At 40.2% G+C, this 13,125-nt stretch overlaps 1 pseudogene; it reads left to right on the forward strand.

Moving 5' to 3' along the window:
* Positions 1 to 6,651: 6,651 nt before the first annotated feature.
* LOC118583864 overlaps positions 6,652 to 13,125 on the forward strand; it is a 30,077-nt pseudogene continuing 23,603 nt past the window's right edge.

The following is a 13,125-nucleotide window of genomic DNA, read 5'->3' on the forward strand; positions in this document are numbered from 1 at the left end:
AACAGCCCCTACCCCTCCAACCTGTCCCCAAAATGTAATAGCCTAGACAGGAAGCCACTGAAGAGAACTCTTAAAAAGTGTGACAGAGAGGCTAAAGAACAGCTCTCAAAACTGATGGCTCTTGGGGGAGGTCCAGGAAGAGAAGGACTCAGTTCTATTTAAGGGGCAAGCCACTGAGAGTTTGACCATGCACCAGTGAGGCTATAGATAACCCAAAGTGGGCGTGATCTTTTTTTTCTCATTTTTATTTTTTGCTTCTTTTTAGGGGAATGTTACAAAGGGGGTGGACATGGAAAGACTGGGAAGGGATTGTGGTGGGGTGCATGATGTGAAACTCCCAGAGAATCAATAAAATTGTTATGTGAGGGAGCAAAGTTTCATTTTCTCTGTTTGGGATGCCAAGGAGATCTATTTTATTTCACCAATAACTTATAAAGCCAATGCAAATCACTTACTAAAGACTAGAAAGACAAACAGGCTTAGAAAGTCAAGTGAAATTCTCTTTCTCTGCTTTTAACTTCACACTCTGGCTCATGTGGACACAAACTTGAGAAAAGTCTAGGTCCATTTGTCATCATTTAAAATCTCTTATTGAAGGCTAAAAAATCAAGTTTACAGAGGTTTAGTAATATGAAAATCAATGCAAAATTGACCAGGTTTCTCAAATTCCCAATAACAGTTTGGCTAAGATCCCACTTCAGGAATCTAGGCAGAAACACCTTCCCTTTGCCATCAGTACTGACAAAAATCACATAAGGACTTCATTAAGACTGTAGTCTCCTGAGCCTCCTTTACAGAGATTTCATGTAAGTCTGGACAAGCAAAGCAGGGGTTTCTTCATCTTTGCAACCGTGGGGCCTTCAGGGACAGCAGGACCCTGACGTTTGATAAGTACCAGCACAGGTGACAATACAGCTCCTTGTACAATCTGGTTTGACACTCAGTAGATCAGTCTCCTTGGAGCTGGATCTCAGGCACTATGTTAGAAAGCCAGATGCAATGAACCCTTCCCATCCCTTAACCAACCCACAGGCGGATCCTGTGCTGTCTGCCATTTAGAAACCTGTGATGGCTTCCCACAGGCAGATCCTGTACTCCCATGCTGTTTGCCATTTAGACACCTGTGGTGGCTTCCCACAGGCGGATCCTGTACTGTCTGTCATACAGACACCTGTGACGGCTTCCCACAGGCAGATCCTGTACTGTCTGTCATTCAGACACCTGTGGTGGCTTCCCACAGGCGGATCCTGTACTGTCTGTCATACAGACACCTGTGACGGCTTCCCACAGGCAGATCCCATGCTGTCTGTCATACAGACACCTGTGACGGCTTCCCACAGGCGGATCCCGTGCTGTCTGTCATACAGACACCTGTGACGGCTTCCCACAGGCAGATCCCGTGCTGTCTGTCATACAGACACTGTGACGGCTTTTCTGCTCCTTTCCTATTCCATTCATCCTAGGCAGAAGTCACAGTGGTTCCTGTTCACACTGCCTTTGAAGCCCAGTCTCCTCCCAGGCCCTGACAGTGAATGACATGGCCTTCCATTACCGCACTCCCAGCTGCTTCTCCAGCTTCATCATCTTTGTCCTTTCCCACTCTATCCTAGGAGCAATGACCTTGCTGTGCCTGCACTGAGTGTGTCCTGAACTCTGGACCCTTGTGATCTCAGACCCTCTGGCTGGTGCTATTCTATTGAACACCTCCAGTTCATGTTGTCCTTCTTTAGTTAGCTTGAGAGAATGTCCTATTTACCCTCTCTGACTTGTCTTTGGCTTCCAGTTTCTTTTTGCCACTCACTACATGATTTGTGGTGTATTTGTGTCTTTGTAAAAGCAAGAGGTGTATCTCTTTTCTGAATTTCTCAGTCTCAGCATCCAGAGCAATGACTACAAAGATGGATGGAAGGACACCTGGATCTGGGTATTTGTGGAAGGAAGGAAGGAAGGAAGGAAGGAAGGAAGGAAGGAAGGAAGGAAGGAAGGAAGGAAGGATAGATGCATGCACAGATAAATGAAGGGAGGCATGGGTGGAGGAACTTCACCTGTGGGATCTAAGGGAATTATGATGCCCCAGAGATCCTCACCTTGGCACATCTCTGTGAGAGCTGAAAATGCCTGCTATGGAAAGTTCTAGATGGGTAAGCCATGTTTCATCCAGAAAGCAATTACCTGTCAATCATGCTAGTAAATTGTCCAGAGAGATGCTAGAAGGAAAACATCTAAATACCCCACACACACACTGACACAGCTTCCACACTCATCAGAAGACTCTTTCTGTTCATAGCTACTCTAACCACTTACAATGAACGTTGAGGGCTGGCCATTATTTATTCTAAAGAGGAGATGGGTAATATGCATTCTTTGTGTAGAGACTGATCTTAAGTTCTCAACAAATGTGGTTACTCCTGTGGGATCAGAATTGTATCTCATTCTTTGTTTCTTATGCACCTGGAATATAACTACACTTGCTGGGGAAACCAAATTAATGCCTTGTCTCTCCATTCCCTAATAATGTCAAAACTGGAGAAATCTCAAAAACTTTCTGAGAAGAGTATATTCGCTCAGCTATTTGTAGCGGACATCAGTTAGCCTATGTCTCTTATTTCACATAATTTTTGCTAACCACTAATAGAACTCCATAAAACAAAGAAATTTGTGCTCATTTGGTCTAGAAATTAGTCTTTAGTTGATCAGAGAAACAGGGATGCTCTCAGCTTTTCATGCAGGGACAGAAAGGAAAAGTTAGTAACTGTGTAAATGGGAAACTTTGGCACAGACCAATACCATTGCATTAACAGAAGCTCCCATCTTTCTTTTTGAAAAAGATTAAATATGAAATATTCCAGACTAAGTTTTTCATTTTTGAGAATTTTAAATGCAATTATTGATACATAAAAAAGACAGAAAACTGTGTAAAATCTTTATTAAAACCAATCATCATTACATAATAGTAATAGAATACTATCACCCTAAATGCATATGTTTAAAAGGTTATTGATACATCAGAATTGATTGCCTTAACCAATTATCTATATCTATATCTATCTATCTATCTATACACACACACACACACACACACACACACACAAAACAAATCACGGTAACCACGGTAACAGTTTAGAATTTTGACAATGCAATTCACCAAGAGAATTTTTTAGATTTCAATCATGTGGTAAACCTGGTTAGTAAATTTTCTCCTGATGATCTGCAATACAAGAACATAGGACTCCCAGATAAATATACTGCAGGGTGCATACAGGAAAATAGTGAGTCTAGCTTTGAAAATAGTTCATCTTGTGTCATTTTCAGACTCTGTAGTTGAGTAGGAAGTGTTATGTGCTGCAGCTGAAGCACAAGTCACATTTTGAAATGATAATCTCTTTTGTAATGGAGCTTTGGGAAGGAATTATAGTCAAGAGGATGGAGTACTCAGGAGTGAGATTGGTGCCCTAATTTAAAGAGACCTCAGAGAACTCTCTAGCTCTCTGCATGATCATAAAACAGGTCAGCCATCTGTAACTCACAAGAGGGTCTTTATCTGGACCAACAGTGTCTCATTTTGATCTAAGATACCAGCCTCAACATGGTACTGGACACATACCATGTCTACAGAACTTTGTTACAGCAGCCTGGACAGAGTGACAGAAATACTGGTTAAGGTCTAAGTTCTTTATTATTTGAAATAAATCAAGCATGTCCTCTACATAGATGATAATAGATTATTATATTTTAATTCTCTATAGGGGAAAATATGCTTCCATCTCAAAGCATATACAATTCTTTAACATTCAGAGTTTGAAAAAGACGTACTAAACCTGTCAATGATCCTTATTAGTATGCATATATTTGAGTATGTGCACACATACAAGTCGAAGCCAGAGGTCAACATTGCGCATCTTCCTCTATCACATTCTGCTTTATTTTTGAGACAGTCTCTCACCAAACTGAGAGCTCACAGATTTGGTAGGACTATAGCAACATGCCAGCTCATCTGGTCCTTGGGAATCAAACTCAAATCCTCATGTTTGCATTTTACTGATGAAACAATCTCCACATCTCCATCTCTGATCTTTCATAATAAGTTCAATCTCTACTACTGAGATGCAATTTCTTCAGAGTAGAAGTAAGTAAGGGTTAGTTTGGAGTTCATGCAACCTAGACCCTAAATGTACTGCCCACAACCTCAAAGACTGTAAATAGCAGTAAATGCCACAAAAAAGCTCACATCTCTCCTACTGGATTCCCCCACGAAACAACAAGCAACACGGCAATGATCTACAATAAAACAACCGCTAATACAATCCACATGCGTTTCATGTAAACATGAAAGATATATGTATTGGATGGAGGAAGAAGCATAGAACAGACTTACCAATAACTAGTCCAGAAGTCACTGGCTCTATAATCTAGGGATGGTTTCAAAGTTTTGAAATATATTACATTCTTATTCTTTCTGGATAGAAATACACATTCCAGGGAGCTAACAAGAATAAACTTGGTAAGAGTTAGTCAAAGATTAAATGACATGTTTTAGTGACACCATCTGTTGTCCATGTGTAACAGGATGCAGAGAATGTATGGGCAGTTGCTGTTGCTTACTCTCATACTTGTTGAGATAGTAGGCAGTCAGCTGACCATTAGGCTATGTGTTTATGTCCTCACCAATGTGTTCAACCTAAAGGTGCCTTTATCTCAAATGAGTCTGCTTGCTGCAATTTCCCAAGATCTCCCATGAGAACTTCTTTTAGTAGAAGCTTTGGAAAACAGGAGCATTTTTACTTCAGTGGTGGAATACTAGTCTAGCATGTCAAGAGCCCTGGGTTCTATCCCCAGTACCACAGAGGGAAAAGAGATTGGGCAAAATAATTTAAGTTAAATATCATGGTTGTGTCTAGAATATTTCCATCCTCCATCTTCCAGGCCATGCCATTTTCCCCTAGAAGCGACAAGCAAAGCCTATATCTGCTTGTTATAATTCACTGATTCAAGAAGTAGCTTTCATTTTTAACATCCCATTGATACAGGATGAAGGGTGCTATCTACGTGTACACACACACACACACACACACATTTCTCAAGAACAAGCAACTATAATATGCGACTATGCCCATCTCAACCCCTGATTTTCAGTCACACAAACTCATTGGCCAAATTGTGACAGAATGTCTCTAGAGCTGCCACACAAAGGAGAAAGGGGAAGTAAAATTCTCCAGAGCTGGGAAAAATATAGAACCCCACTGAACCTGAACTCACATTTGAACCAGAGCTACCCATCTGAGGCTGAGAGTCGCCACTGCTCTGTCCAGGCAGGCACATAGTGCAACAGCATGTGTGGTGGTAAAAATGACCCCCAACTGTCTGAAAGGACAAGCATTATAGGGCAGAATGAGTTTTGGAATAAAGCTTTGTATCATTTAATAGTCCTGATTCTTCTGCAAATTATCTAATCTGTCAATGCTTCAATTAATTCAAGTGTAAATAAAGATAAGCTCTATGGACTTACTTTACACAGATACTAATGTGAGCATGGTTCTAAGCACTGATAATATGAACAATAATTTTTTACTGTTTATTGTTTGAATCATTATTAATTTATTATCACACCTAACTTGAATTCTTAAAATGTTATATGTTTATTTATTGTGTCTTTGTGTGTGTGTGTGTGTGTGTGTGTGTGTGTGTGTGTGTGTGTGTGTGTGTGTGTGTGTGTGTGTGTGTTTGTAAGCATATATGTGGGGGTCCAACTTATACCAAAACCCCTGTGGAGGTCAGAGGGCAACTTTCAGAGTCAGGTCTTTCCTACCCCCATGTACACCCCAGGGAACAAACTCAGGTCTTCAGGCTTGGTCACAGGTTCTTTTACCTGCTGAGTCATCTAGCCAGCTCACAGTCTTATATTAATAAAAACTGTTTAGATTAAAGCTACACAGACATGCTTCTTGTCTTCTCAAAGCTTAAGATATAACATGGGCAATTACTACATGGGTAATTTCACAAGACAGCCAATCCTCTGTCGACATAATATATTCATTCAAATCTGTTTCTGCTGAGGTTTTAGTGAACATGAGCTTGGGTTTATTGCTGACCCACTGATTAAACAGCATTAGCTGACTCATAAAGTACAGAATCAGGAGCACACCAGGAGATGACAGGATTAAAACTCTCACTAAATAAAAACAGGCCAAAGAAGAGTTGAAAGTTCAGTTCCAGAGAGGTCTTATCCTGCTAAATATACTTTTTATCAGAGTGTCAACAATCATGGCTAATGGAATTTTTAATGATCTATTGAAATCTGACTGGCTGAAATAAATAGAGGTTCTTTATAAGCTTAAATCAAACATTTAATTAAATGCACAGAGCACAAGTTCCATACTTTTTAATCCAGTCCCCAAAGCAAAAAGTTAGAAATGCCCTTTTATTCTTAACTAAAAACATGACCTGGTGTCCAGGAGAACTGTCTGCTCACTACAGTCATCCAGATGTGAAGGAGCTGTTCGAGACTCTCCCTGGACATGAACCCTTGACATGGCAGAGTTAGAAAGTTGAGAGCAGAAACTGGAAATAAATTCAAACTTTATTTTCAGAAGTTTTTTCAAATGTTTCATTTTACTACTTTGCATTAACCCTCATTCCCCAAACATCGTCATCATGTTTAAGAACAGTTGTGAGGAAGTCTATAAGGTGAGTCAGTAGGTAAATTCACTTGAACTCAACTCATCAGGCTTGAGTTCAGTCCTAAGACACATATGTTAAAGGTCCAAACCAATTCCCACAAGTTGTCCTCTGACCTTTACATGGATGTGGTGCATGCACACACACCCACACTCACTCACATGCATGCATGCACACACACTTCATTGGGTTTTTTTCTATTTAGTTCAATTTCATATTTCTTGGTTGTTTTTCTTAACTTTCAGTATAAGCACTGAGAGTGTATCTTCATCCAGTATTTTAACGATGGCTTACCCTATTAGAAGAAACACAAGATGTCAGCTCTGCTGCTCAAATGGCTTAGTATAGATTTCAATTACCAATGGACAAAGGGTGTTAACCAGTGGTAATATAATTAATGTAAGCATCAAATTATTTCATTTTACAAAATCATGGCATTTTTGCATTACTTTTCCTGTGGAGAAACAAGAGTCTAATCACTATATTTAGGGCACCAACATCAGATTGAAGAAATGATTCAGCCCAAGTCTATTTTGGAAAGCTAATGAGTTTATTAGAGTTGATTAAAAGTGCATGGATGAGGAATGAGTCACAAGCATATGGATGAGGGATGGGGTAGAGGTGCATGGATGAAAGATGGGTTACAGGTTCATGAATGTGGATGAGTTACAGGTGCATGGATGAGGATGGGTTACAGGTATATGGATGAATTATGGGTTATAGGTTCATGAATGTGGATGAGTTACAGGTAAATGGATGAGAGATGGGTTACAGGTGCACGGATGTGGGATGAGTTACAGGTGCATTGATGTGGGATGAGTTACAGGTGCATGGATGTGGGATGAGTTACAGGTATATGGATGAAGGATAAGCTACAGGTGCATGGATAAGTATGGGTTACAAGTATATGGATAAGACATGTGATAGAGGTGCATGGATGAGGGATGAGTTACAGGTGCATGGATGAGAGATGGGTTATGGATATATGGATGAAGGATGGGTTACAGGTACATGGGTGAGGGATGGCTTACAGGTGAATGGTTGAGGCATGGGATAGAGGTGTATGGGTGACCCAAAGGCAGATGCCTCACCAGAAACCCTAGCCAGATGTGGGTGTATTCCTGGAGCTCTGCAGGCAGTGTGCCGTGGCTCCAGAGCAGAGCGCCCACTTCCCACATCAGAGGATTACTAGCACTATAGCCCGGAGGAAGAGCCTGGCTGGGTTTCTGTGTGATATTCCGGGCTTCCTGGGATTCCTGGGTGTTTGAATACTGAGGTGGTTCTCACTCAACAAAGTCTGATTTACAGCTAATTGAGAAGCTGGACTATGTGCCAGTCCATGTCTGGTGGTAAGCAAGATGGCAGATTCACTCCTGTATCTTAAAGCTGAGAACAGCAGAGCAAATACATACCAGAGGGTAGAGAGCCCAGGAGTCTATGGGGAAACCTGGGAACAATGCCAAATGCAGAGGTCAGAACCCCATCAGCAGAAAGAAGGTGAGTACCTTGAAAGCTACAGGGCATTGACAGATGTTTACAATTATAATGAAATTTGTAAAGATCACTATGGTGGAAAGATATAATTTATTTGCATATTATTTTCGATGATATTTTAAAGATAGTATCTTGTATTAGTGAGGGGTTGGGGGTAGTGAGACAGACATTAAATTATTTTATTACTGATAAACCATTAGTAAGAATGAGAAAATGATACTACAATACTCCATATAATATGGAACCTTTAAAAAATGTTAACTTTTGTGGCCTGCTTAAAATATCAACTTTAGATATTTACTTTAAAGAGAAAAAATAAAATATGGACCAATATTATGAGCATCAACATCTCAGTGTCTGCTGTGCTTGAATATAAAATCTCCCCAAAGCCCATGTTCTGAAAACTTAGTCCCCAGCTGCACTAAGTGGAGAATCTGGAGACTGAGGTGTAACTCAGGTAGAGGAAGTGGGTTACCAGAGGAATGCTTTTGAAATTTGCACCAGGGCCCTGGGTTCTGCCTCTGCCTCTCTGCTTCTTCCCCCACACTCTCCTACTACCACTGTGTTATGCTCACATTCACTGGACTGAGTAACCATTTATACCAATGCCCTGAAACCACAAGTCAAAATAAACCTTCCCTCTGTTAGTTTATTCTCTCAGGGATTTTTTGTCACAGCTGTGCAAAGATAACTACTAGACTGATTAACTATATGGTAATAATTAAATAAATAATAGTTCATAGAATGTAATAGTGCTGTCATCAAGGCATTGCTATAAAGAATGGTTGTTGACATGTTACATTCACAACACTTGAGAACATCACAATCTACACTTAGGAAGCTTTCCTATTAAACACACACACAAAACTCCAGAAAGATACAAAAGACACTAATAAAGTTATCTCTGAGTAAAGAGATAATAAATTTTCTTCTGGAGGGGTCTCTCCTTGTATATCTCTATTTTCATTGCTTTGATCATTACAAAACCAAAGCTGTAGGACTGACACAAATATATTTGATTTTAAAAATTTATAATCCCAGCCTTATCCCATTCCTAGGGAGAACATGCACTAAAAAGATTACTTGTTTTTTAACACAGAAAAATTAGAAAAGTAAGAGGAGGTTGTGTTTCTGAAAGCAGGCTCTGTAGAAAGCCACTAGAGTAGAAAAGAATGATCTAGGGGACCAGAGGTGAGTGCCTGGGTTATAGTCAGAGAGGCAACTGTGCCTGGGTCCCACCAATGGACACAGGCCACCCCTGGAGGACCTGACCAACTTGGCCCCAGTTTCCTGCCAATGGGCAGGCCCTGCAGGAAGGCTTCCCTTTTCCAAGACTGCAGGCAGACACTGCACTCTCCACACCCTGCCCCCACACCCATTTGCCCCAGACCCCAGCCACTTCCTGAGACTCAGAGACCAAACCCCAGCTCCCCTTCCGACCCGGAACTCCCATCTGGACCAAGAGGTGAGTGCCTGGGGTTATAGCCAGAGAGGCAACTGCCCCTGGGTCCCACCGCTGGACACAGGCCACTCCGGGAGGACCTGACCAATTTGGCCCCAGTTTCCTGCCAATCGGCAGGCCCTCCAGGAAGGCTCCCCTTTTCCAAGACTGCAGGCAGACACTGCAGTCTCCACACCCTGCACCCACACCCATCTACTGGAGACCCCAGCCACTTCCTGAGACTCAGAGACCAGCCCCAAGCTTCCATCCTGCCCTGGAACTCCCATCTGGACCAGAGACCAGAGGAACTCCCATCTGGAAAACAGCTAGACCTGAACATCACGGAATGGAAGAAGAAGAAGAAGAAGAAAACAACCTTGTAAGTAACATCATGAAGAGGCTAGAGCCTTATATAGAAGAAATCAAAAAATAAAGTAGAGGAACAGACAAACAAAAAATGGGAAGAACGCTATAAAAAAAAAAAAAAAAACTAGAGGAAAGGACAATTAAAGCAGAAGAAAACAATAAATCCTTGAATGAAAATCATGAAAAAGCAAGGGAGACAATCCAAGATCTGAAGAGGGAAATAGAAAAAATGAAGAAGACACTAGCAGAAGGAATGTTGGACATAGAAAATCTGAGTAAACAAACAGGAACTTCAGAGGCAAGTATAACCAACAGAATGCAAGAGATGGAAGAGAGGATCTCTGGTGTTGAAGATACGGTAGAAGAAATAGATTCATCAGTCAAAGAAAACACTAAAACCAACAAAGTCATGACCCAAAATGTCCAAGAAATTTGGGACACCATGAAAAGACCAAACCTATGAATAATAGGGATAGAGGAAGGAGAAGAATACCAACTCAAAGGCACAGAAAATATATTTAACAAGATCATAGAAGAAAAATTTCCCCATTTAAAGAAGGAAGTGCCTATGAAGATACAAGAAGCCTATAGAACACCAAACAGACTAGAAGCCCAAAAAAAGTCACCTCATCACATAATAATTAAAGAAAGAATATTAAGAGCAGCAAAGGAAAAAGGCCAAGTGACTTATAAAGGCAAACCCATCAGAATAACACCCGATTTCTCGATGGAGACTTTGAAAGCCAGAAAGATCTGGACAGATATAATGCAGACACTAAGAGACCATGGATGGCAGCCTAGACTAATATACCCAGCAAAACTCTCAATTATCATAGATGGAGTGAACAAGACATTTCAAGACAAAATCAGATTTAAACAATACTTATCCACAAACCCAGCCCTACAGAAAGCACTAGAAGGAAAATTCCAACCTAAGGAAGGCAGATACACCCATGAAAAACACAGGCAATAGATAACACCACAGCAATAAACCCCAAAGAAGAGAAGTACACACACACTACCACCAAAAAATAAAATAACAACAGGAACGAACAATCACTGGTCATTAATATCCCTTAATATCAATGGACTTAATTCACCTATAAAAAGACACAGACTAACAGAATGGATACAAAAGCAGGACCCATCTTTCTGCTGCATACAAGAAACACACCTCAAATTCAAAGACAGAAACCTCCTAAGAATAAAAGGCTGGGAAAAGACTTTCCAATCAAATGGTCTTAAGAAGCAAGCTGGTGTAGCCATCCTAATATCCAGCAAAATAGACTTCAAACTAAAATCAATCAAAAGAGATGATGAAGGACATTACATACTCATTGCAGGAAAGATCCACCAAGATGAAGTCTCAATTCTGAGCATTTATGCCCCAAACACAAGGGCACCCACATATGTAAAAGAAACATTACTAAAGCTTAAATCACATATAAAACCCCACACATTAATAGTGGGAGACTTCAACACCCCACTTTCACCTCTGGACAGATCGGCCAAATTGCAACTTGACAGAGACATAATCGACTTAACTGATGTTATATATGGCTAAAATGAACTTAATCCATATCTACAGAACATTCCACCCAAACAAAAAAGAATACACCTTGTTCTCAGCACCCCATAGAACCTTCTCTAAAATCGATCACATACTTGGCCACAAAGCAAATCTCAACAGATAAAAAACAATTGGAATAACCTCCTGTGTTCTATCAGACCACCATGGTTTAAAGTTAGATTTCAACAACAGAAAAAAACTACAGAAATCCTACAATCTCATGGAAACTGAATAATGCTCAAATGAATCACCAATGGGTTAAAGAAGAAATAAAGAAAGAAATTAAAGACTTCCTAGAGATCAATGAAAATGAATACACCACATACCCAAACTTATGGGATACTATGAAAGCAGTGCTAAGAGGGAAATTCATAGCACTGAATGCCCACATAAAGAAGCTGGAGAAATCTCACGCTAGTGACTTGACAGAACACCTGAAAGCCCTTGACCAGAAAGAAGCAAAGTCTCCCAGGAGGAACAGACGCCAGGAAATTATCAAAATGAGAGCTGAAATCAATAAAATAGGAATAAAGAGAATAATACAAAGGATTAACGAAACAAAGAGTTGGTTCTTTGAGAAGATCAACAAGATACACAATCCCTTATCCAAACTAACCAAAAGACAGATAGAGAGCATCCAAATTAACAAAATCAGAAATGAAAAGGGGGATATAACAACAGACAATAAGGAAATCCAGAGAATCATCAGGTCATACTTCAAAAACCTCTACTCCACAAAACTGGAAAATCTAAAAGAAATGGGTACTTTTCTGGATAGGTACCACATACCTAAGTTAAATCAAGACCAGATAAACCATTTAAATAGTCCAATAACCCCTAAGGAAATAGAATCAGTCATTAAAATCTCCCAACCAAAAAAAGCCCTGGACCTGATGGTTTCACTGCAGAATTCTACCAGATCTTCAAAGAAGACTTAATACCAATACTCTTTAAATTGTTCCACACAATAGAAGCAGAAGGTATATTACCAAACTCCATCTATGAGGCTACAATTACCCTGATTCCTAAACCAAACAAAGATGCAACAAAGAAAGAGAACTACAGACCGATCTCCCTCATGAACATTGATGCAAAAATACTCAATAAAATTCTGGCAAACAGACTCCAAGACATCAAAATAATTATCCACCATGATCAAGTAGGCTTCATCCCAGGGATGCAAGGATGGTTCAACATACGAAAGTCCGTCAATGTAATACACCATATAAACAAACTCAAAGAAAATAACCACATGATCACCTCACTAGATTCAGAAAAGGCATTTGACAAAATCCAACACCCCTTCATGATAAAGGTCTTGCAGTGATCAGGAATACAGGGAACATACCTAAACATAATAAAGGCAATCTATAGCAAGCCAACAGCCAATATCAAATTAAATGGAGAGAAACTCAAAGCAATACCACTAAAATCAGGAACAAGGCAAGGCTGTCCCCTCTTCACCTACTTATTCAATATAGTACTTGAAGTTCTAGCCAGAGCTATAAGACAACATAAAGAGATTAAGGGCATACAAATTGGAAAGGAAGAAGTCAAGCTCTCCCTATTTGCAGATGAC

Source organism: Onychomys torridus, chromosome 5 (genome assembly GCF_903995425.1).
Source record: "Onychomys torridus chromosome 5, mOncTor1.1, whole genome shotgun sequence".
Lineage (NCBI taxonomy): Eukaryota > Metazoa > Chordata > Mammalia > Rodentia > Cricetidae > Onychomys > Onychomys torridus.